The sequence below is a fragment of the Conger conger genome, chromosome 15 (assembly GCF_963514075.1).
Source record: "Conger conger chromosome 15, fConCon1.1, whole genome shotgun sequence".
In the NCBI taxonomy this organism is placed as follows: domain Eukaryota; kingdom Metazoa; phylum Chordata; class Actinopteri; order Anguilliformes; family Congridae; genus Conger; species Conger conger.
Window position 1 is genome coordinate 28,651,574 of NC_083774.1, and position 23,498 is coordinate 28,675,071.

The following is a 23,498-nucleotide window of genomic DNA, read 5'->3' on the forward strand; positions in this document are numbered from 1 at the left end:
AAAGTCCCACACCAAATCGTGTGTACACCCTGCTGAAAAAAACAGCTCAAGCTAGGTTTTGAAATAACTGGCAGCTGGTTGACCAGTTTAGACCAGCTCCCAGCACACATGGTGTGACCAGTTAAGGCTATGTAGCTCACCAGCTCAGAAAAGCAACCAGCGCTAGCTGGTTGACCAGCTCATACCCAGCTCAACCAGCTTCATAACCAGATTGACCATGCTGGTTGACCAGCTCATAACCAGCTAGACCAGCTTCATAACCAGATTGACCATGCTGGTTGACCAGCTCATAACCAGCTAGACCAGCTTCATGACCAGACTGGCCATGCTGGTTGACCAGCTCATATCCAGCTAGACCAGCTCATGACCAGCTTGACCAGCTCAATTTTCAAGCTGGCATACTATTGGGCCATAGTGGCCTGGCTGCAAGATGACTGAAGTTCTAGGATCAGTTTTACTGATTAACTCATGAAGAAAAAGAGACGGGGAAAAGCTGATCCTAGATCAGTGCTCGTACTCAGAGATGTTTGATGAGAACAGACGTCTAACCAGGGTCTTTAAGCTTCATCAGCTTCACTAGACTCAGAAGGCTGAAACGGAAAGCTTTGAGGCTGGCAACCGCAAACGCACGTCGCTGCTCGACATGTCGCTGCTCGACAAGGAATCACACTAATTAAAATCCCTTTCAAGAAGACCTAACCATTCATTACAAGGAACTGGGAAAATAAGCTTCAACACAGCCAGTGGCTTCAGGCAACGGAGCTAGTGTTACAGCAGTGCCCTCTGCGGTAACTGAATGCAATCTTAAAAACCGCAGGAGCAGCGCAGCTGCAATTGAAGACAAGCTGACAGATTGGCAGCCTTTACACAACAGTAACACATTGATTAAAGTCTACAGTCAGGCTCCTGAGAAACGGTGTATGGGCGCACGTGCGTATACACACACACACGGACACGCACACACACATACACACGGAAACACACAATTGTACACGTACACAGAAACAGACAAGCACATAATAACGGGCACACACCCACACACACTCCTATACACAAACACACGCAAGCACGCACACTCTCCCACACACACATTCAAGCATGCAGGCACACACACCCTTCCATGGGGATTCAAAATTCCAAACCAAACCAACCGAACGGACAAAATTATCACACACACTGTGACTGCCCACCCAGGGACAATCAGCAAAAAACCTGGCATCATTTAACTTTCACTTATTTTGCCTTTCATGTGTACGTCTTGAGGGAAATAAACTTTGAGGAAAATGCAAACAATTATTTATAATTACACGTAGAAGCATATGATTATAATTGAACCTCAGGGAATATGACAAGCAATCGTTAAACCCTCTGCTCATATGCGGTGTCTTCTGGGTTTTGCTAGGTTTACCACACACACCTACGCAAACAAACACTCACACAGACACACACACCCATATATATACACATACACAAACACACCACACACATATGACACACACCTATGCATACATACTCTCACACAGCACACCACACACCTACACATACATACACACACACAGACACACACACACACACACACACACACACACACACACACACAAAAACACCTACAGTACACACACCTACACATACATACACTCACAAAGAGACACACACACCACACACACTCACACACAGAGCTGATGTTCTCTCATCAGCTGGTGCAGCTACAGGGCACATTCAAAGTATGGGTCAGGTCAGGTAGCTGCTGAATTTCACAGCGTGCTGTCGAACGCGTCACACGTCCAAATGCAGGAGGCCAGAGGCTTGCAGCCAGAGGCTGATCACTGTTCAGCTCCTCTGTTCAACTTCAAGACACATTAACCCACTTCAACATACAGTACATATATGAACACACATCGACACACTTCGGTGCACTTTGATACACAACACACACCCAGAAGCACCCTTAAACACCCTTAATCACACCTAATCAAGCTGTATCTGTACTGTATCAAGCTATATAATGAATTTCTGTTTTTACATAATACACTGTGTGTGTGTGACTGATCTGCCCCTGAGAGAAGCTAACATTAACATCGCACTGTCTGCACCTGCACATGGGCCCACTCAGCACTCAACACCCACTCAGCATATTTGAATCCAGCAGCCAATGAGCATGCAGACCACAGCTCCGCACAACACAGCACACTGGACAAGTAAATGCACAGAAACGGTCACGGCAAACCCAAGGAGGAGGCAGAGGCCACAGCAGTGACAAACAGTAACTGCAGAGCATTCATTTAATGCGATTTTATAGCAAAAACTCTTACCAACGATGAATAATTTACTCACAAAGTAATAAAATAACTTCAAATAACTGTCACAAAAGCCTCTGTATCTGTGCTGCGAGTATCAAAGGACTGTATCTCTCCCAGAGTAGTATCTGCATCAGAACTACCCATGGCTCTGTTTACCCATGCGGTTAAGGGACGCACGCATGTCCCAGTTCACCGGAAAGTTCTCTCGGTCCTTCCTCAACCAAGAGGGTCCTGGTGGAAAGTGGGATGATGACGGTAAAGGGATAAACGGGCGTCTAAAATTACACCCACTGATCTTGTGTAAGCCCTCACTCTCTGTTGCTCAGGCTTTCCATCTACCTCTCATGATCTCTTTCATGATCTCTTTCCATCTACCTCCCTCTCTCAATCACAAAACAACGACCTCATGAGCACGTGCAGAACTTCTGTTTCCCAGTTTGTGTAAACACTACTTGCCCTCAGCACAGTCACAAACACACCCACACCAGAACTGGGTCAAATATGCAATTGTTTTGGATTCAAATACTTTTATATGCTTAACTGAGCTTGTCTGTGTATTGGAACCTATGAAATACTCTCAAAAAGTGCAAACCCCACCTGACCCTCAACAGCACAGCCAAACACGAATACACACCTCCAACACCACCACCAACAGCACAACCACAGACACCACAGCCACCCATCATCAAGCAACAAGGGGAAAAAAAACACCACCAATATATCTGACTATCCCATTGTAGAAAATAACTACAACTTATTTGAGGATATTGCCAATATACAATTAATATTTCAGTTCCCTGAAGCGAATGTCACATTGATTTAAAGTGTGACGCATCTTCAAGACAACTGGAAACTCTGACACAGAGTTTGAACACTGCGATGGTTTCTTGTACAGTACCACTGCTTTTTACATTTGGCAGACTGCGATAGCTCTCACACAGATTATCTGAAAGTAAACACACATGCTCAGCAGGTCACTTAGCCAATGAGAGGTCACAGGCCACTTAGAACCTTTTTACATCACTGCAGCACTCCAGAGTAAAGCAAGATAATATAACTCCTGGGAGATGGCGTGCTGAGGTCTGTAGACAGTGCTCTTCCAGTGAAGGAGTTCCTGTTGCTCTGATAGCCTCACTCAGGTGTGGGTTTGCTTTGCAAAGAGGTACAGTACATACAAAATGAGTTGGACAATCTGTTAACCTGTTTATCGGCACTTTCAATGACTTTCAAAAATGGACGATAACCACTCTATCCTGCTGTAAAATACAGCAATCCCGCTTGATAATTGAGCTGGTCAAATTGGGTATGAGCTGGTCAACCAACATGGCCAAGCTGGTCATAAAGCAGGTCTAGGTGGGTATGAGCCAGTCAACCAGCTAGTGCCGGTAGCTTCCTAGAGCTGGTAGCTCTTTCAAAACATAACTTTGAGCTGGTCAAACCATCAAGCTGGGAGCAGGCCTGAACAGGTGAACCAGCTAAATGCTGTCAGCAGGGTATACAGAGTATTAAACAAGTTCAACAGCTACAATCACTAATAACATTTTCAATGTAAAGCAGTCTGACATCTTGGTTTTGCACAACATCCCGACAATCTGCTGGCCATGAGCATGAACAGCTGGTCTCACAGAGTGCACACACATACGCACACACATACACACACACACACACACACACACACACACCCATAACATAACGTAAAGGAAGAGTTATAATAACCCAGGAAGCCAAATCGTTCTCATGATATCACCGGACGTAAATGAGACCAAAGTTTAATTTGGAAGCAGAGTGCCTGAGATGACATCCTTCCTCCTTCCCAAAATGTGTGGCTTCCTCTCGGTTGTCCTTCAGAGGCACAAGAGGCAGTTAAAGCCAGACTTCCTCCCACCTGAAACGGATGAGGAGAGGGCAGGAGAGGAGGGACCACAGCCTCCTGCTGCAACAGCCTAAGGTCTCAACATTAGTTTATATGAGCTTAATTAATGAATTTCAGTTTAAACAAGCCTTAAGTTCCATCACCCTCACAGCACATCGGAGCACTGTTGCCGCTCTACTCCTGACTCCATTAACATGTGAACAATTGCTTTTCACCCACCTCCTTCACTAAACTAAACCGATAAAGGGCTATCTTTGGAGCCAATAAGACTAGCTTGGGAGCCAATAAGAGACTAGGCCAGGATCCAATAAGAGACTAGGCCAGGATCCAATAAGAGACTAGCTTGGGAGCCAATAAGATACTAGGCCAGGATCCAATAAGAGACTAGCCTGGGAGCCAATAAGAGATCAGGCTGGGAGCCAATAAGACTAGCTTGGGAGCCAATGAGAGACTATCTTGGGAGCCAATGAGAGACTATCTTGTGAGCCAATGAGAGACTAGCTTGGGAGCCAAGAAGACATTAGGCCGGGATCATAAGTGGAAAAATAAATCTGCAATTTTCATAGCCAGGAGAGCCACATTCTACTAGTGAAACACTAACCAGAGGATCACATAATGAATATCCCCAATTTGTTAGTTATATATAGTTATATAAAAGCTAATGCAGCACTTTACATAATGCTCCAGTATATAAATATTAGCGATTCTGTTCGTAACCCAGTAAATTAGCCCTCTCTTTAGAATGAAATAAAATGCAGTTTACAATATGTACCATGACACTGTGGCTATAGTACCTAGCCTATATTATGGAAACCAGGGGCACAGTGTTTTCTAAAGTCAGTGCTCTAATGTTTTGCATTCAAAAATTCTGTGGATTTATTCTGGGAAGTGGATCGTTAAAAAGGCTAACATGAGCTTTATTTAAGTTTTATTGTTCATTTTGGATGACAAAACGTCTCACTAAATATGGCAAATGTGCTATAAAGTTCCTGAAATACACTCACTGCGCACTGCGGGCTGGTGCTCCGTGAAAGGCACAATCGGGTCTCTTTCTAACGGACGGGAAACGAGAAAGGCAAGCGAGCTCGGAGAATGCTGACACCGCAGTGTGGATGAAGTGAAGTCTGAAACAGGATTAGTAGACGGACCACCAACTTGTCCGCTCATTCGTGCCATTTCGGGTTTCTCTCACTCTCTCCGTCTCTCGAATTCAAAAGAGCTTTTTGAACACGTAGGTACATATTCCCAAAGCATGAAAAAACATAGAATAAATATGCAGAAGACCAACTGTTGTCTGTGTGTGCAGCAGTGAATGTGTGACATTGAACAACAGTCAAAGGAACGTACATAAATAAAGATCATGAAGGGAATTTACAGAAACTTCTAGAGTGGACGGGGGTCAATCAGTATATGTAGGTGGTCTCATTGTCTCTCAGGCTGTCACATATTATGCAGTAATTGCAGCACTCTCAGTACCTCTCTCTCTCTTTCTCTTTCGCTCTCTCTCTCTCAGTACCTCTTCTCTCTCGCTCTCTCTCTCAGCTATTCATCACCTGTTTGGTCGTTCATGCTGAACAGTAGGCAGTGTTGCGGAAGGTGGGAGCTGGGCTTTTGTTCTCTCTCCATTTCCTGCGTATCTGTGCAGCTGGCCAGGATTACCGTATTCTCCATTTAAAACCCCCAGTAAGGCGCACTACGGCAGGCCACCAGCTGGACGCGTGCCAGACCGCCACACGCACGACACTCCCACATCACAGGCCAGCTCCCCCAAAATGGCCACCTGTCTCCTCCCCACAAAACCCCTGGCTCTCAATTTCCTGTACAAAGCCAATGAAATGTCTGAAGAGACACACGCACACTAGTACAATAGCACACGGTGCAGAGTCAAAAAGCTGGAGAAAATAAATAAATAAATAAATAAAAATAAAAAAACAGCTCAAGCTAGGTGCAACGGCTGGTAGCTGGTTAAAGCAATTAGACCAACTCGATACTGAACTTGGTTAGCATTTCAAGCTGGCCATAGCTGGATTTTACATCAGGGAGTAGAGTTGACATTCCAGCCATACCAAGCCTCCATCAGAACCACATATGTATAAAGCCAGCCTTAGGGGTGAAGGTCAGCAAATTCACATCATGAAGTCACAGACAAACTAAAACAAAGTTTGAATATGGTGGAATAAGGGGTTTATAAGCTTACTAATTCCCTCAATCCATACAAATTACTATTTTACATGTTTATCCATTGAGTAAAAGAATGAAGGAATACCCTGCTGAAAAAAAAACAGCTCAATCTAGGTTTTCAAACAGTTGGAAGCTGGTTGACCAGTTCAGGTCAGCTCCATACTCAACATAGTTTGACCAGATCGAGCTCTGTTTTGAAACAGGTGGTAGCTGGTCATTTCAAGCTGGTCATAGAAGATGTAACTACCAGAGGAAAAGAGAAGATGTCCGCATACTGATTTTTTTAGCTCCCACAGATTTACTGTTGCAGGGCTTGCCAGGCGAAGACCGTGCCAGTTGAAACATTGCAGCAGTAAATCCGCGGGAGCTCAAAATCCAATATGCAGACATCTTTTCTTATCCATGGAGTAATACCTTGAAGGATCAACCCCATCCTCAGTGGTACAAACCAATCCAGCCTGCCCAAAAGTTGAACCTGCCAACTCCCTCTCCAGCTTTTCCTCGGTCATGACGGCAGGTGCGGTTTACCGTTCCCTTCTAGAATCATCTGAGAAGTAACTCCTTGTGAGCCCTGAGGGCATCGTAAAGTCCTGAAACCGCTGAGTTTCTGCGGTCGAGTCTTACTGGTTGGTTACGTTAATTTCCTGTATTCACCAGTGTTCTCGCACGAGTGCGGTCAGGCATTTACGCAATGAGAGCCGTCACCTTGAATGAGCAAAGCCTCATTACGCACGTTGCTAATAGCAGTGTGGCTTTCCGTAACACGGTGATAATTGCTGAGGCAGGCAGGGGGCGGTGATGTTAGTTTTTTGACTGCACAACAGCAGACAGGCACTTGATTTATTTATTTGTGTTTCAATGCTGGCATTTACAGACGATTAAGTCAAAAGTGCAGTCTGTGAACATCCCAGGAGATGCTCAGACGTGCAGATCATTCTTATACATACACTGCAGAATTAACAAACTTATTTATTATCCGCATGGCGTTATTAAGGCCAGCTTAGATAACTGATATTTTGCACAGGCATAAGGTAGGGCATTTTCTACATAAATTTAGTATTCAGGAAATTCATAACAGTAGCACCCTAACATTGCAACTGAATCTGCACATTTGTGACAAGAAAACCAATATGCCATAACTTCAGCCCATTCAGAAGCCAATTTTTAATTGCAATTATTTATTATCCAAGCAATGCATACTTCAGCTGCTGTACCGTTCATGCAGTAATGCACTCTATGCACAGATTGCTAAATCACTAGGATGGGCTGGACACCGGCAGCAGAAATAAATTAAAAATAAAGGTTCAGGTGACTATGATTTGACAATTTGAGCTTGATATTTTGATTAATATACAGACCCAGCGGTGCATCAAATGAATCACCTCTCAGATGTGGAGAATTAGTATGTTAAATCATATTATCACCCATAATCTTAGTTTAGTGGCCAAGACTGATACTTTTGTATTAAGCTGTTATCAGCCTATTTTGATGCAACCTCAAATATTATCATGCATCTCAGATTATAATGTCCTACAATATTAGCCAATCAGTGAATTTGTGTTGACCCCATGTAGGAATGAGCCCCACAAAATATAAACCTGTCAGATGTGCCCTCACCATAAAGCACTCTGTGTCTGATTGGAATGAAAATGATGAAATTAATGAACAACACTGCATTGCTGTATTAGTTTTACAATTGTTAAAATAAAATTGTCATCTTTCGAATGAAAATGGAAAAGTGTTTGGTCGCCGTGATCCGTCTAGCTGGTGTGTGTGCATGTGAAGAGAGAATTAAACTCCTAACTTCAATGATTTGGACCTAGAGAAAGTGACCTCCTAGGGAGTCATACACCTCATAGCCATAGAAAAGAGAAACAAAAAAAGAGTCGCTGAGGCCTTTACCGACCCTGATCTCGGTCTCTCTCTCACACTCACACACACACACGCACACACGCACAAACACAAGCACCCACACACCTGCTCCAACACACCCCTTCTGCACCTGACAGGAAGATGAGATTATGCAGTTTATTATTTTAGCAGTTTCCCAAGATCCAGGATGCAATTGCTAACAACAGCCGTGGACAGACGTTTCTGCTAAATGGTTTTAGCATGTCCTTGTTCCAGGAAACGGTTGCTTGCTGCTGACTCTCACAGAACTCTAATGAATCACTGTGCATTTCCCACATGGCACATGCAAAAGAGGTTTGTGATAATCTAACCAAGAAGATGAAACTATTCAGCCTAGTTGTGTGGAAGTGCGGAAAACTGTAGGGACAGAAATGTTGGGGATATGCCTCTATCCAACACAACTAACGTCTAAGAGGTTACACTGCTGAAAGAAAACAGCTCAGACCAGATTCATACTCAACATACCAGCTTAAGCTATGTTTTGAAACAGCTTACCAGTAATTTAGCTGGATTCAACATAGCTGAAAATAAATATTACATTTTGTTTCTTTTCAAATGAAATGAATAAAATCAACAAGCTTCCTCATTGGTGCTTCAGCACAGCTGATTTTGGCGTTATCCGCTACACACCTCCTGTCCCCTAGAGGGTACCCACTGGAATTCTTTCCTGTAGTTCTCGGTGAGGCATTGGAGGCGCTTTTAGCTCCTACGCAAGATTGCTGACAAAGTTAAAAATAAACTGAGGACAGAGAATAACTGCTGCTCTGCATTGATTTTTTTCACTGTGGGAAAAATCAGAACCCTCCCATTTGTTCATAAAGGTCACACGGCTCAGCGACAAAGAGCAGCCATTGGTCACTTTCAGCACCGAGATACATCACCCATTAACTCTCACACACAGACAGCTAGGACTAGCAGACACCCATTTGAAACTGAGAGAATGCCCGAGGCAGAGTTTATGAAAAAGCCACCAGTAGTTCCTCATCACTCACAGTCACACACACTCTGCTTTACACTGGGAGAGAGTTAACCTGTACGAATAGGGCGAACCAACCAGTGTGCTGAACGTCCACTGAAACAACATGACTGTGACTGAATGTCAACCAGATGGACTCCACGGAGAAAAGAAGAGCACAAAACAAACGGACCAGCTACATTTCAAGATGACAAATAATGCTAACAAATGGCAACAAATAAGAGCTACGGAAAAATGTGGTTTACCCACATATGTGGAGGGTGGAGAGGGGACAGGTTTCTCACAGTGTTGAGAGTGAAACAGCCGTCTGGCCCGACACTGCGAGGGCGTGGGGTTTAAAAACGCCCGGCGGGTGGGGTTGCCAGAGGGGTGTTGAATGTGACTTTCATTACACGTCGCGGTGTTAGGCCAAGAACACGGGCAGAGACAGGGAGGGTCCTGCTCACGTTGCAACTACCATCACACTGAGATCACGGTAACCGTCAGCTGGCACTTACTCAACAGCAACCGCCATTGGCATTAATCAGCATTTCAGCCATGTCTATGTGAAACAAACGGCAAAAGCTTTAGCCAGAAAGAACCAAAAAAGGGGCAGCTGTAGTTGGAGAATGAGTTAATATTATTTAATACTAAACAATTTAAAGAGTATTTAATATACAACATACCGATGAGCATAGCCAGGACAGCACAGTGGTGCAGTGATTAGCAATGTTCCCAAGCAAAACTGGTACTGAGTTTGAATCCAGGCTGAGGGTCTTTCTGTTTCTGTGTCCAGGTGGATTCCCCTCCAGGTATTCTGGTTTCCCCCCTGCAGGTTAGGTTAATTGGAGAGTCTAGATTTCCCTTTGGATATGAGAGTGTGTGCCCTGTGATAGATGTGTGACCTGTCCAGGGTGTACTGCTATTCATCCACTGTCTGCTGGGATAGGCTCCTGTGACCCAGACCAGGATTAAGCAGTATAGAAAATGGATGCTTATCCATCATGAGTGCATCAGACTTTTCCTTTAAACCAGATGGTAACAACGCCCTTAATCATAAGAGGGGCAGATATTTTAAGACAGCAAAGGCATATCATAATTGAACTGAACTGATTCATGCATGGTCAAATTTCTCAGTGATATAATTCATAATAGTAATTCAAATAATTATTTACGTTCAGTGCATCAGCATCAATTTCACTGAAATGATCATGATCCTAATGCACAGTGGAGGACTGCAGGAGTTGTACTTGCAGGTTTACCTGGTTATCTGCAAGCTCACATCAGAGTTGCACCCTTGAGCATGGTACTTGAATTAAATTGCTTCAGTAAACCTTCAGCTGTATAATTGGATAATTTGTTAAATGGGCGCTGTGTAAATACCACAGAGTAAGATAATGCACAGTAAACACAGCCTATCTCAGACTTCTGTTCTGCAGCCCAGGCTCGTAACAGCTCAGCGATCGATCACAACAAACTCGAACAATGTACCTTAGAGAACAAAAAACATTTGCATCATTTGTTTGGAAGTCGAACGACCACACTACCCGTGAATATGACCGTTCTTCATCTAGCTCCAATCAACAGAAAAGCAGTTCTGTGACCAAAACATAATCTGAGTGAAATGAAACCTACAGCACAGTACAAAATAACAACAATTAACAATTTTTTTTTTAAGTGCCTCTTTGAGAACTTATAGAACAGCACACAGTATGTATACAGTACCCAGTATGTTTTACTGTGTATTCAAGTTGCCTTTAGAATCATCATCATTCACAGAAGTAGTTCATTCTTTCACAAATAAGCTTTAAAGGTTTAAGGTTTAAAACAAACCAGTGTTTCTGCCATATAGCAGACTCATTCACCAGCATCACATCACCAACGGTTACATCCCACATTTCTCTTTTATGTCAACTCTTTCATGCTGACCTTTCTGTTCACCTGCCGAGGGACTGCAGGTGGAATGAGCCGTTTAGCTAACTCAGGCACTCTGTGCCTTGGTGTTACTACTGACCTGCTAATGGGCATGTCCCTTTCAACTAAGTTAGTTAAATAAATAGAATCAAATAGCACTTCAACCAAGCACTTCACAGGATTTTATTGGCTGTTATTTATACGAGGCAGGTTGAGTGAGCACGCCCCCCAGTAGCAGCCTAACCAACATGTCTCGGGGTTTTCTCCCCTAAGGGACTCATATCTTTTTGGGGGCTAAGGGCTGATATTTTTAATTCTCTTCTGTGCTACTCTGTAAAGCAACTTTGTGACAGTCTTCTGTGAAAAGCACTATACAACAATAAATTGAATTGAATTGAATTGAATGTCTCTGGACTGTGCGGAGTATCCAGAGCAAAGCCACAGGGGCAAATTCTACACAGGAAGGGATTCAAACCCGGGACCGTCTTGCTGTGTGGCAACAGCATTAAATATTGCTACTTTCATTTTTTTGTTTGTCTCATCAGACTAATCTACAAGGTCCAAGTTCTTATCTTTGCGGTCATTCCTAGCACTTGGAACTCTAGGGTCTTTCAGTGCACTTGTCCCTGGTTATGGGTATGCACTTTGTTGTAGGTTGCTCTGGATGAGAGCATCTGCCAAATTTCTGTTATGTGATGTAATGTAATGTAAATTAAATTAAAATAATTAAATAGTGTTTCAACAAGGCACCTCGCAGGATAATCAACAGAGGACACAAGACCCCTTTCTCTCTAGCCATGCCATGAAATCACTGCAAGGGTGTGAAATGTGTGATCGAAGCCTTGTTCTGGCATCCTGGGGATAAATCAGTGGCCATTTGAAGTACAGAAACTCACTGGACAGCCAAAAAGTCTCCTTTTACAAAGAATAAAAAGTCAGCAGGGACTGGGTGTTGCGGGAGTTGTCCGCAGGAAGGTCAAGCTTATTTTATAAGTCCGGCACATTTCCTGCCTTTCCAGACACTTTGTGCATTTGGATTGTCTCTAATTTTAACTGAATCGACGACAAACATTTCTGAACCGGTGACATTAACGGGAACCCCACAGGAACCCTCAGCTGAAGCTGGAAAAAACCAAACAAAAAGACTGCTAGAAAGTAACAAGAGAACCAGACACAGAAAGAACAAGGATGAAAAACATTCGCTCTGGGTTTATCAGTAAAACCCAGGCGCTGTGCAAAAAGACCATCCTCCACCCTTCCCCTCGAAACACCCCTCTCCAATGTTTGTGTTCTACTCATAAATGGATCTAAAGCACCCATGAAAACACAGAAGGGGTACATTTATCACAACCATTGATTTTCCTTCTCGGCTCCATTGGTATTCTCTCTGTGTCTCTCCCTCGTGTGAACCTGTAGGTTGGCTACTGAACAACTCCAAGGATGCCGTTCAATTCCAAGGCCAGACTAAACAATATCTGCTACGCTTCTACTTTCAGTCAGCAGTTGGGTGAAATCAAACTTGGTTTTTGGCTTTTGCGTGGAAGATCTTCTTCCAAAAATCGCTGAAATTGCCCGTTCTCTATAAGAAGCAACCTGGGAGGGGATTTTACACTTACTGTAAACGATTTCACGTAGAAAATGTGTTTTTTTAAACAAAGGCAGGCTTGCACAGGACATTACCACAGTATTCAGGAATTGGTTACCCCGGTCCACAACTATGTGACTACTTCCAGAGTTCCCACAAATGAGTCAGTGCATGAGTAAAAGCGGCCATTTTGGATCTTACTCTCGAGCGCCCTTGCCAATGTGACGGCAATGTGTGGCACAGGGCAGCGGTTGTGCAACCAGCACCACAGAGGCCTCCCACCAGCAAATGCAGACACAGAAAAAAGAGGGGCATTAAGAGAGAGCTTCTAGATCTGCTGGCCTTCTTAAAAGCTGTCAAAAAAAAAGTAACACCAGTTACCCCCAAATGTGGGTGTTACTATCCGCGGAGAGCCACAGATTTGAGTAGGTGGCAGCTCTCCCCACGGGGCATGTCGACAGACAGGCCGGACGCTCTGTGGAACACCAGTCCAAACCCGATGACCCAGCTCATTTTTCTGGTATGACTTTTGAGAACATTGGGGGGGAGGGGTTCAGCCATAAATATTGGTAACACAATAGCGCTCTATTTGGAATCGGCTGAGGTCACTGAGATTTGTACCCTGAAGAGGACTGAACTATCGTCGCACTAGGGGAGAAGGAGAGCCTGCAATAAAGTAGTTAAAGCTGTCAGTAAAGATCTTTTTTAAACAATAACTCTATTAAGTAGAATTAAAATAAAATAAAACATTATCATCACACTTCAATTCTCAATGGATAGCTTTTCCCTATATTCCATGTTGTCAAATAGCTACAAAATCTTGGTATCTGCTCTTTCTGATATAATATATCTTATCTAGAGGTATGTATGTAATGTCTTAACCCATTTTTAAAATATTTTACCTCTGTATATTAAAACAAAAAGAAATGCATGACTTTAAGAGAAAATATGATTATATCGCACACATAACAATGTTCAAATTTCAATGTAGTGGATGGATAAACAGTCTCATTCTGCTGGTATCATTTCACACAAGTAATACATCACAGGACAAAGTACGGCCCTTCCCTTAAATTAAAATCGCTTCCCTTTTAGTTTTTTAGGAACAATAATTTCCTCTTTCTCTTTGCGGTCACCTTTTTTGTCTTTCAATAAAATAATACCATTTGTACCTCGAGCCTTTCATGTCCGGAAGTTTGGGGGAGAAAAGCAGGGTTTAACACACACCGGTAAGAAAAGGTGCTTTGAACAACACAGACCTGCCAAAACTAGGGCCATATCTACGACTGTAAACAGATCCAGGAACTCTGTTCAAACCTGAAGTACCCCTGCTGGAGAGACTGGCAGTGGGGTGAATCAGGACAGAAGCGGCAGAAAACCGCCTCTTTTCAGTAGCGCTGAGCACAAGAGCAGCACCATGGCCTTCAGTGCTCGCAGGAAGCCACCCAGACGTGCGATATCACTAAAACCGCAGCGCTCTCATAACAAACACGAGAGCAAGGTCAGAGGTCAGAACAGAGACTCTCCAGTTACCAAGTGGTTCAGATTCGCTGGACCGCATTTTACTTTCCCGTTCTTGCCCTTGGAGAGCGGGGGGGGGGGGAGGCGCAGGTTTGCTACTGAATGCGTGATTGGTCACCTCATTAATTATTAACCCTGGTGTAAAATCCAGCTATGACCAGCTGGAAATACCAGCTTCCAGCTGCTACAAAACCTAGCTTGAGTTTCTTTTTCAGCAGGGAACGAACTGATTACACGGTTACTTGAGCTCACCTGGATTTTTGGGTGTGGCTTGGTTCCTGATTTTATGGTTAAAAAAAGAAAATAAATGAATTGTGTCTTGAATGCCACTGGCCCGGAAAGCATATACTGGGCTTCAACAAAATAATAGAAACATGTAACAATATATGAATATCAAGTGAGCATGGGCACCCTCTGCCTTCAGAACAGCCTCAATCCTTCTTTCAATGCTGTCATACAAGCTCTCAGCCGTGTGGAGAGGGATATTAGATCATTCATCAAGACGGATAACATCAAGTTCTTTGAGAAGTGGAGGAACTGTAAACCTGTCTCACACCCTGTGCTACAGAACTCCCTATAAAGGTTTGTTGACGTTCAGATCTGGCGATTGTGGAGGGCATGAAAGGCTTCTGAATCACCCAGGGTGCCTCTGGTCTTGTAAAGTGGCAGAATATTCCTGTCATTTTGTCATTATACGACCGAGCAGAGCTGGCTGTCCATACCATCACAAATCCACCCCCATGTTTAAAGGCCTGACACACCAAGTCGACCGTCGGCTACTAGTCGGATCTTATCGGCGCCTTTTCAGCTTACACTCACTTGCTCCCACAATCCCAGGTCTTCCGGTTTTCTTTTTTCAATTGTGAATACAGACTATCGCCACCTCCTGGTATGGAGAGTTATTTCCTCTCACGCAGAAGCTGAACGTAGGTGCATGTCAGCCGTCAGCTGTAGTCTTTGTGATGTGTTCCAGTGCAACATTATATGGGCAATGTGAGGCGACTCAAAGTGATCTGACAGTCGGCCTTGGTTGCCGTTAGTTCTTTGACGTCGGCTTGGTGTGTCAGGGCCTGAACAGTTGGCAATAGACATTGTGGGTTGAAGGGCACTTTTGGCTTTCTCCAACTATAAACCCATCCAGATGGAAGAAAAAGAGTAAACGATTCATTTCAATCAATATCCCTTGTTTTCCGTAAAGGCCTCAAAGGGAAATATCTTCAATAATTAACTTTATTCTGAACTGATATTCAGATAGAGTCACTACCAGACTATCAGACTACAATTATTAATGTTGGTGTAGCCAAGCCTGTAATTTTCTTGTTCAAACTTTTTAAAGCAGAATGAATAACTGGAATCGGGGGGTTGCTGGGTGTAGCATCCGGTTTAAACATTTGTTCTCGGTGTTGTGACATGCCCTCCGATCTGGAATCGGAACATGGCCGTGCCAGTGCTGACTGCGGAACCTAACACCTCGCACAACAGACCGACGAAAGAAACTGCAGACTGGGCACAAAGACGCGGGCCAAACAAGCTCCGTCCCGGTGACTTCACCACAGGAACGCGCCGGACGAAGCAAAATGTGCCACCTCGCTAAAGGCGGACCAGCACCTCTCAACTTTTCCGGGAAAGAAAAACGGAAAAGTTCCGGAAGAGCCGGTATGCAAGGAATTGCTCCCGCGCTGTGACAAAAACAGAGGCGAACGCGTTTCAGGGAGCGGAGAACAAAAAAAACGGCGGAAAGCACAGGAACCTCTTGTGCGCTCCCGTGTTTCCTGTATGCATCCTAATGGCAAACACGGCCTCCCGCTCGGTACAGCTTCCCCCGCGTGAGCTGAGGCTGGCCGGCCGACGTGCGTCAGAGTCTTAATAAAACTAATACAACCACAACAATCCCTGGAAGTGCTGGTGGCTCTGAGGAGTGATGATTCCTGGGATTGTGTTTGCTTGCTTGTGCAGACAGAGGAGCCCTGAACAAAACCCGCAGAGACACTCTCACCGTCTCTGCACCATCACAGAGAAGAAAAGCCCACACAACCAAGTAAAGAGACAAACTGTAAGCAAAAATAAGCAAACAAGCAAACAAGCAAACAAACAAATAAACTAACAAAATACTAACAAAATACTAACAAAAAAACTACAAAAAAAAATGAATGAACAAATAAACAAGCGAATAAATAACTAAGTAAACATCCACCCACAGCAAGAAATTAATTTACGCCAAGTAAACAAGTAAACTGAAACGTAGTATAGACATAAATATAAATAGAGTTTTACAAGATACAAATAAAAGCTTTAAATAGCGGTGGAAGCGTTTGGAGGCAGGGGCATGTCTGGGAAGGGAACGAAAGAGCTGCTCTAGCTAAAGGCCTCAAACAACATCAGGCTTTGTGTTTGTTTTTCTGTTCATGTTTTCTTCTCGCCTCCCACTCTAAAACAGCCAATCGTATTAACAGGCCTGTTTCACAGCTCCAACATCCTTCCTACAAAAAGGGGTCTCAATATTATTTGAACAGGTGACGCTGATGTGCAAATTATTTGTTATCTATCTCTAAATCAGTAAGCAAGTGCAGCTTATGGGTCCCCACTTCACAAAAACTGAAAAAAAGGAATCATAAACAAAAGGAAGGAGTCACGGAAAAGAATTTCTCAAGGATGAGAACAGCTTCTGCCCCTTCCGCTATCTGGATGGGACTGCTCTGGAAGTGGCAAGACTCCCACATTTGCAGTCACAATAGAAAAACAGGATGGAGGGAAATATCTGGGTGCGTTCACAGACGTGTACACGTTATTCAATGGCCCCAGTGGGTTTTAGGGTATAACATTTTTTGGGATATGGCCCCCACGCTTTTTCCAGACCTCTTGACCTCCATAAAATATTGACACAATGGTTTGTTTCACACTAGAATGCAATCCCTGTGCACTCAATAGCCCATGGCCATGAGTACTAGCCCACCCTGGCTCCAGCCAGCTCTGAAACGGTCACTAGCATAATTTGACAGATACGTACTGTACATTTCAGTGTTGCCAAATTCTGTTAAAACAGAAGGTTGGAGGGAATTCAAAAGTATACTGAAGCAGCAGGACCAATGTGTGTGTGTGTGTATGTGCAAGCACACAATGGCATCTCCTACACTAGGCTATCTGGTAGCCCTCTGTCAGCACACCGTCAATGTTTTCCCCTCAATGTGATAAGACTGTCACATTATTGTGTGTATCTATTTCCAAAGTGCCAATGAACAGTTTGCGGATTACGAGGGTGTGACCTTCCTTTATTTTTCATTTGAAAGGCTCCTGTTTTCTCGTGCCTGGTTAAATCCAGGGCCGCGACCTCTGTTCGATAACGGCCCGCAGCTCCACCCAAAAATCAAACAGGCTGCACCAGCGCGGTGCTGACAGGCAATGGCATGACTGCCCCGAAAACACATCCATTGTTTCAACTGAATTTTGGTTTGGCAGAAGTCTAGACTTGGGAATTCCGGTTAGCCCTGTCTGAAAAAACCGCAGCCTGTATCGTAACAGGGAGGGCGAATGAAGGTACATCACTGGGAACCTGGTTCGATCCCCGACGTAGCCACAATGAGATTCGCACAGCTGTTGGGCCCTTGAGCAAGGCCTTTAGCTCCAGGGGGGATTGTCCCCTGATTAGTCTAATCAAATGTATGTCGCTTTGGATAAAGGCGTCAGGTAAATAACATGTCATGTAATAATGTAATGTAATGGGTTTGCACTGAATTGCCTGGCCCTGCCCAGGCTCTATAACAGCATTCAGCACTAATCTCCTGCTCTTCACCTCACATGGGGACCTTTGGCTCACCCCTACAACTGAGAGAAACAGGTATTAAGAGAGCAGAGCATCCAACACATTTGTGACCCGTCCTATCAAGTCGCAACGGCCAATTTCACATAAATCAATGTTTAGTATAAAATTTTCATTTTTGGGTGTTTTAGGCTTTCATCTTCCTTTTGTAAAACAATATCTTGGCTTTCATAATCGGCATGTCTTAATGCCAAATTCAGAGAAAAACGTTAGTTCTTAGGCTTTTAAAAAAGTTTATCAGACGTAAAAGTGAAAGTAACACCTGAGTTGTGCAGTGTTTGGAGGCTAGCCAGCTTGTCACCGTTCACCAGTCACAAACAACCAATCAGCTGTGTTCGTGACTACATTTTACTGTATTTGCTTTCATGGTCTGTATGTATTAATGTCTTAATGAGTAAATATTCAGAGCAAAAATATAGTTTTAAAGGGTTCATACATAAGATGACAAGTTATAGCCCCAGAGTTTTGTTAGCCCAGTGTCAGTAGTCTCCCAGCCTTTGATAAAAACTTTTTTTCGTAGCACTCAGAATGAAATTGGTGGTGGCACCCTCTTCTTTCGATTAATTTCTAAAAGTCTAAATACCTTTCGGGGTCAATACGACTTGGGAATATCACACCAAGCTCAATTCCTGATCTCATAAAACAGAAACTTTAGGCCACACTTATCATTCGGTAATATTTTTAATTGTGTGAGAAGTTAACTCAGAGCTTATAAAAGGTAATTGGGCTGAAAATCACCATGGCTCTGCCTTCTGGCTATCATCCAATCTTTAATAAAACTCCACATTAAAAATGCATCATGCAGCAAAAATAACAAACATTATTATTGCTACATTATGGAGGATAAAAAAAAAACTCATTTTGTACTCATACAGTACTCCACTCAGAACTATGTACTCCAGTTCCAGAGGCAGCAGAAAGGCTACTGTGTGAATGCACCCCACTACAGACCTTTAAGTCTTAATAATAATTGATAGAAAATGGCTACAGCTAAGGGTCACCCCCAAAAAAACTGATACATTATTAGAGTAAGGTGTCCAGGATCAGCGGAATCAACAAGTCAACAAACCATGGTCAAAATGGTGATCTGTTGAATCAAGTGGATTGGTGCTGGGAGAAACCAAAGACCTGCACCCACACAAGTCTTTTTTGGGGTTTTGACAAATAAGACTGGCCAGCCCTGCATTGGCAAAATATTTCAGAAGACTGACACGGTAGAGAAAACACACAATTTCCTCAGACTATCATCCTACCCAAAATGTCACATTTCAATAATCACCCATGACTCTTGCAGACGTAGAAGAAAAGTGATACAAACATGGCAATACGTTAATATACGCAGGCGCTGTAATCGCCGTGTAAGAATAAAGCCAAAGAAATACCCCCAAAGTTCCGCTGAAGTCATGTGATTTAATCAGAGCGAGAAACCGGAACGTACACTGCCTCAAATTGATCGTTCTTACACTGCAAGGTTGCAGAAAGGCCTGGTTTCGTCAGCAGGGAGGAGAGAAACGCAACAGAAGATCAGAGAAGAACAGTTGTTTTTGACGTGAAACAGAGTTGTTGCTTATACTATTCCCAAATCGCCTAATTTAATTTTGATTTGAAACTTCACGATTTATGGTGAAGTGAAATTTGACAGTTCATGAGGGAAAATCCTGAATTGGATGAAACATAGCAACATATTGTAAGACAGCCATAATAAACTTTACTTTAGGCTATATATTTTATTTATGAAAAGAACATTTGAAGCGTAGGTTTTCCTTTTTTCTATGTCAGTGTTTTGCTTTGGGGGAGGTATCTGGTATCACCATTGCTTTTAGTTACCAGTAGTGACATCAGCATGTTCAGTTAAGAACATTCCAATGACATATTTCTGATCTATGACATATTTGCGGCCATTACTCCAAATACATAAAATAAATCATGGTCGCACATCCTCACAATCCAATAGGCCTACGTTTCTTACTGTAACTGGTGGGTTCTAATCTCATGTGCTGTAATTAATCCAGCCACTTTAGCTGATGGATTTGGCTTAGCCTAATAAATTACGTGTGCTTAGTGGCCTATAGCCTAGGCAACTGGACACAAGGCATACTGTCACACAGACACACCATTATTTTACCGTATCTGCCTTTTCTGCGAAAAAGAATATCTTCCAGCACAAACTTTGACTTTGAGAGCGAGAGAGGCCAAACTGTGAGTCACACGGTATATCGCGTTATTCACATAGCATGTCCAGTCGTCACATCTTCACAGAATAGTAACAGGGCGCGTGCTTATTTTGGCTGATAGGCTATTTCGCTCTGAAATTATGCCCCTACAAATTAAGGACATTTGGTAAAATGCTCTCATACTTTCTTGTTAAAACAGAGACTCAAACTAAAGACTCTTTCCCTTGTTGATGTTAATTTGATATTACATGCCAATGTTTGTCTTTTAACAGTTTAAACTTCCCAAGTATGTTATCACGTGCTCTCTTGTCCGTATAATCAAAACCTTGAGAAAATAAACGCTTGAAACTGGGTGTCTCTGAGGCAGCATCAAGTAAGCTACCGTTAAAAAAACCTCCTTGCAAATAACGAGTTACAGTGTCCTATCGACTTCACTGTTATAACCACCAGGCTCGCGTCCAACTCTGCATTTTTATGGGCAATGGGGTTCAGCTGCCCCAGGCTCTTCAGTCCCGTGCTGTTACGACGATGCCGGTGCGCTGGAGCCTGGAGGTCGGACAGATTGAATCGGACTGTCACATTCACAAGATCCCATTTGATGCCGTAAATCGTAATCATACTGGCCAGCAGCTATACAATATGCCATCACCTTCTCATTTTAATACTGTATCAATTACTTGATTATGACGCTGCAGTTAACAGTCATGCTAACCGATGTAATTAAATTAAATGGGGGCACCATAAATAACGACACGAGCGACCAGCATCGGAGAATGTTAGACAACCCGATAGTTTGGGAAAGGTTTTAAACACATCCTATTCCAAGTGATCCGTCCTACTATTTGATTTTTGGAAGCCTGCATCATGAGTAAACTAGCCTGCTTAGGAGGGGGAATAAATGCTCATAATTTGTAATCAGCTAATGATTGCGCATAAACCAACAGTCAGTACCTGTCAACAACACTTCAAAAGGCATTTAAAGCGGATTGAACTCCGAAACAGTGTAGCTACATAGAGCATGGAGTCTGAGCACATTTTTCAATGTTCATCTGAGTAATAAAGACCTCTCTTACCTCGGACTCTGTGATGTTTAATCCGTAAATTTTGCTTTCAGGAGCATAGCATCCAAGCTATTATAAAAGCTAGCCAAGGTAATCGAATATTTATTTTAAACAAACTTCTGCTATGGTCTCTAAGGTCCAGCGTTTCACCACTTTCATTAATTCCTTGTACACGTCTATCGTCAATGAAAGTAATGGACGAAGCCAACTATCGTGCCGGACTGGAGTGATAATATTAAACGGGACGCGTCCACTTGTTGCGCTCAGAAACAAACTTCTGTTCTTCTGCGGCGGCGCAAAGGGACTGCCTCAATGGGCGGGCCTCGCTGCCCTCTTTGGGATCAGTGATAGGCCTGCGCTCAAGGAGAACTGTGATACAAATGAGTGTAGCCTATTATTTGTTCAATAATGTATCAATCTAACATAATTATTTGGTTAAAACAATGGTCAAACTGAACAATAGTAAATTCTGAAAAAATCACATTAATCTCCATTCGTGTATTATTCTAATGAATATATAGTATTATCTCTTGACAAGTTAAAGTGAAAAGAAACATCCTTATCACCTGACAGTCGCAGTCAAATTACTAGTTATTTTATTTTGTAGTTTTTAATTGTGAAATTAAATATTAAAGGCACAGTTGATGGTTTCATTTTTAATGGTGTTGTTGCAAAGGGCATTGAAGTGATTAAAAATGTCCACGATACTCATCCTCACGATAAAACAGAACATTCGAACTTTAGTGTAAACGATGCACGTCTGCGCCAAGTGCGCGCGATCTTGAGCGATTAGCTTGCTTCTGACAAATTTAACTCCCATTCTGAGTCTATGTAACATCATGCAGAGTTGTGGAATGACGTTACTGAAGTAATTAGCTCGTAGAGGATCTTCATAGATTATTGTTCCAACATGAACAATAAAATCTTTATAGTTTATTATTCCATTTGTATGAATACCTTCAATGTCTTTGTAGGCTACTGTCCATGTCTCTCATCTGTTAACATTTTCATTTTCTCCGTATATTTTCATACCTGTAATAATATAGTTTTAAGCGTTCACATTGATTTACTTTGGAGGAATGGGCAGTTGCATTTTCCTGCAGAGACTTTTAGCAGTAGATCAATGCATTTTCTCAAATAATTCATTGCATTCAGATCATTAAAAACCAGTCTGTTCTATTTGGGTGGACTCACATTAAATTCCATGAACATTAAAAGTCTATGTGCAGAAGCAACTTCAGAACTTATTGAATTTGAGCCAAATGCAAGTTTGTGGTTTTTAGCAGGCCTATAAATTAAGATTCAATTTAACAAGCTATTGAATCTGAGTCAAATGCAAGCTTGTGGTTTTTAGAGCACTGGACCTGACCATCATATGTTTGGGTCCTCAGCAGGAAATTGATAATCTGTGGAAAATGGTGAAACCTGCATTTCTTCAATGTACATACAATGAATGTACAGTCCTGTAAAGGAGTTAATGACACAGGCTGTTTATAAGCCTGCCCCCTAAAGAACTAACATAAAACAAGAATTCCACAGCTAGTTTTTACTGAAAATTTACAACGATACTAAAAAAATGGTAATTGGCTAGCAACCAGCAGTTCTGAAAACTCAACAATAATTACAGACGTGCAAAAGAGAAATTGATTGAAGGTGAAACTTTTAATCTACATGAGGATCATTTCCATGGCGGGCCTCCCAGATGCATAGAGATAGGAGCCATTCAGGAAAATAAACCACTCATATCCCCAGTTAGCAAAATTAACCTCCCAAATATAATCAGTGTCTTGGGCTGAAAGGGCCAGTGACATCACACTCTCACAAACATTCTCTTTCGTAACAGCTGTGTCTCTGTTCCCTCCCTGTCCCATCTCACTTATGACTGATGACATCACTGTGGAATGTCTTGGCTGTTACCTTGACAATGACTTTCACCTCCAACAGAGTTATGGAGATATTCCTTTTGCAAGCTTCCAGAAAAGTGAAGGTCCAGGTTTCTGGAAGTTTGGGGAGGTGGAATTTGGAAGCAAATAAACAGTTGAGACAACCTATTCCAGCAGTGCCGTCAAGGGACAGCGTACGCAAAGCTTTAAGCAGTAACCCTGACCCTTTCCATTGGTTACCTGGCAACAACAATGAGACCCAAGGCCACTTATTGTACATTAAGTCAATCTAAACACAGAGTGTGCTAAGACACAGTGCAGGC

The 23,498-nt window shown here is 42.9% G+C and overlaps 1 protein-coding gene across 1 annotated transcript in view; it reads right to left on the bottom strand.

Moving 5' to 3' along the window:
- Positions 1 to 21,478, bottom strand: part of LOC133111100 (uncharacterized) — a 42,930-nt gene extending 21,452 nt beyond the window's left edge. The window contains exon 1 of the mRNA XM_061221256.1: positions 21,305 to 21,478. The gene's annotated coding sequence lies outside the window, so the exon portion shown is untranslated. The remainder of the gene's footprint in view (positions 1 to 21,304) is intronic.
- Positions 21,479 to 23,498: the final 2,020 nt, after the last annotated feature.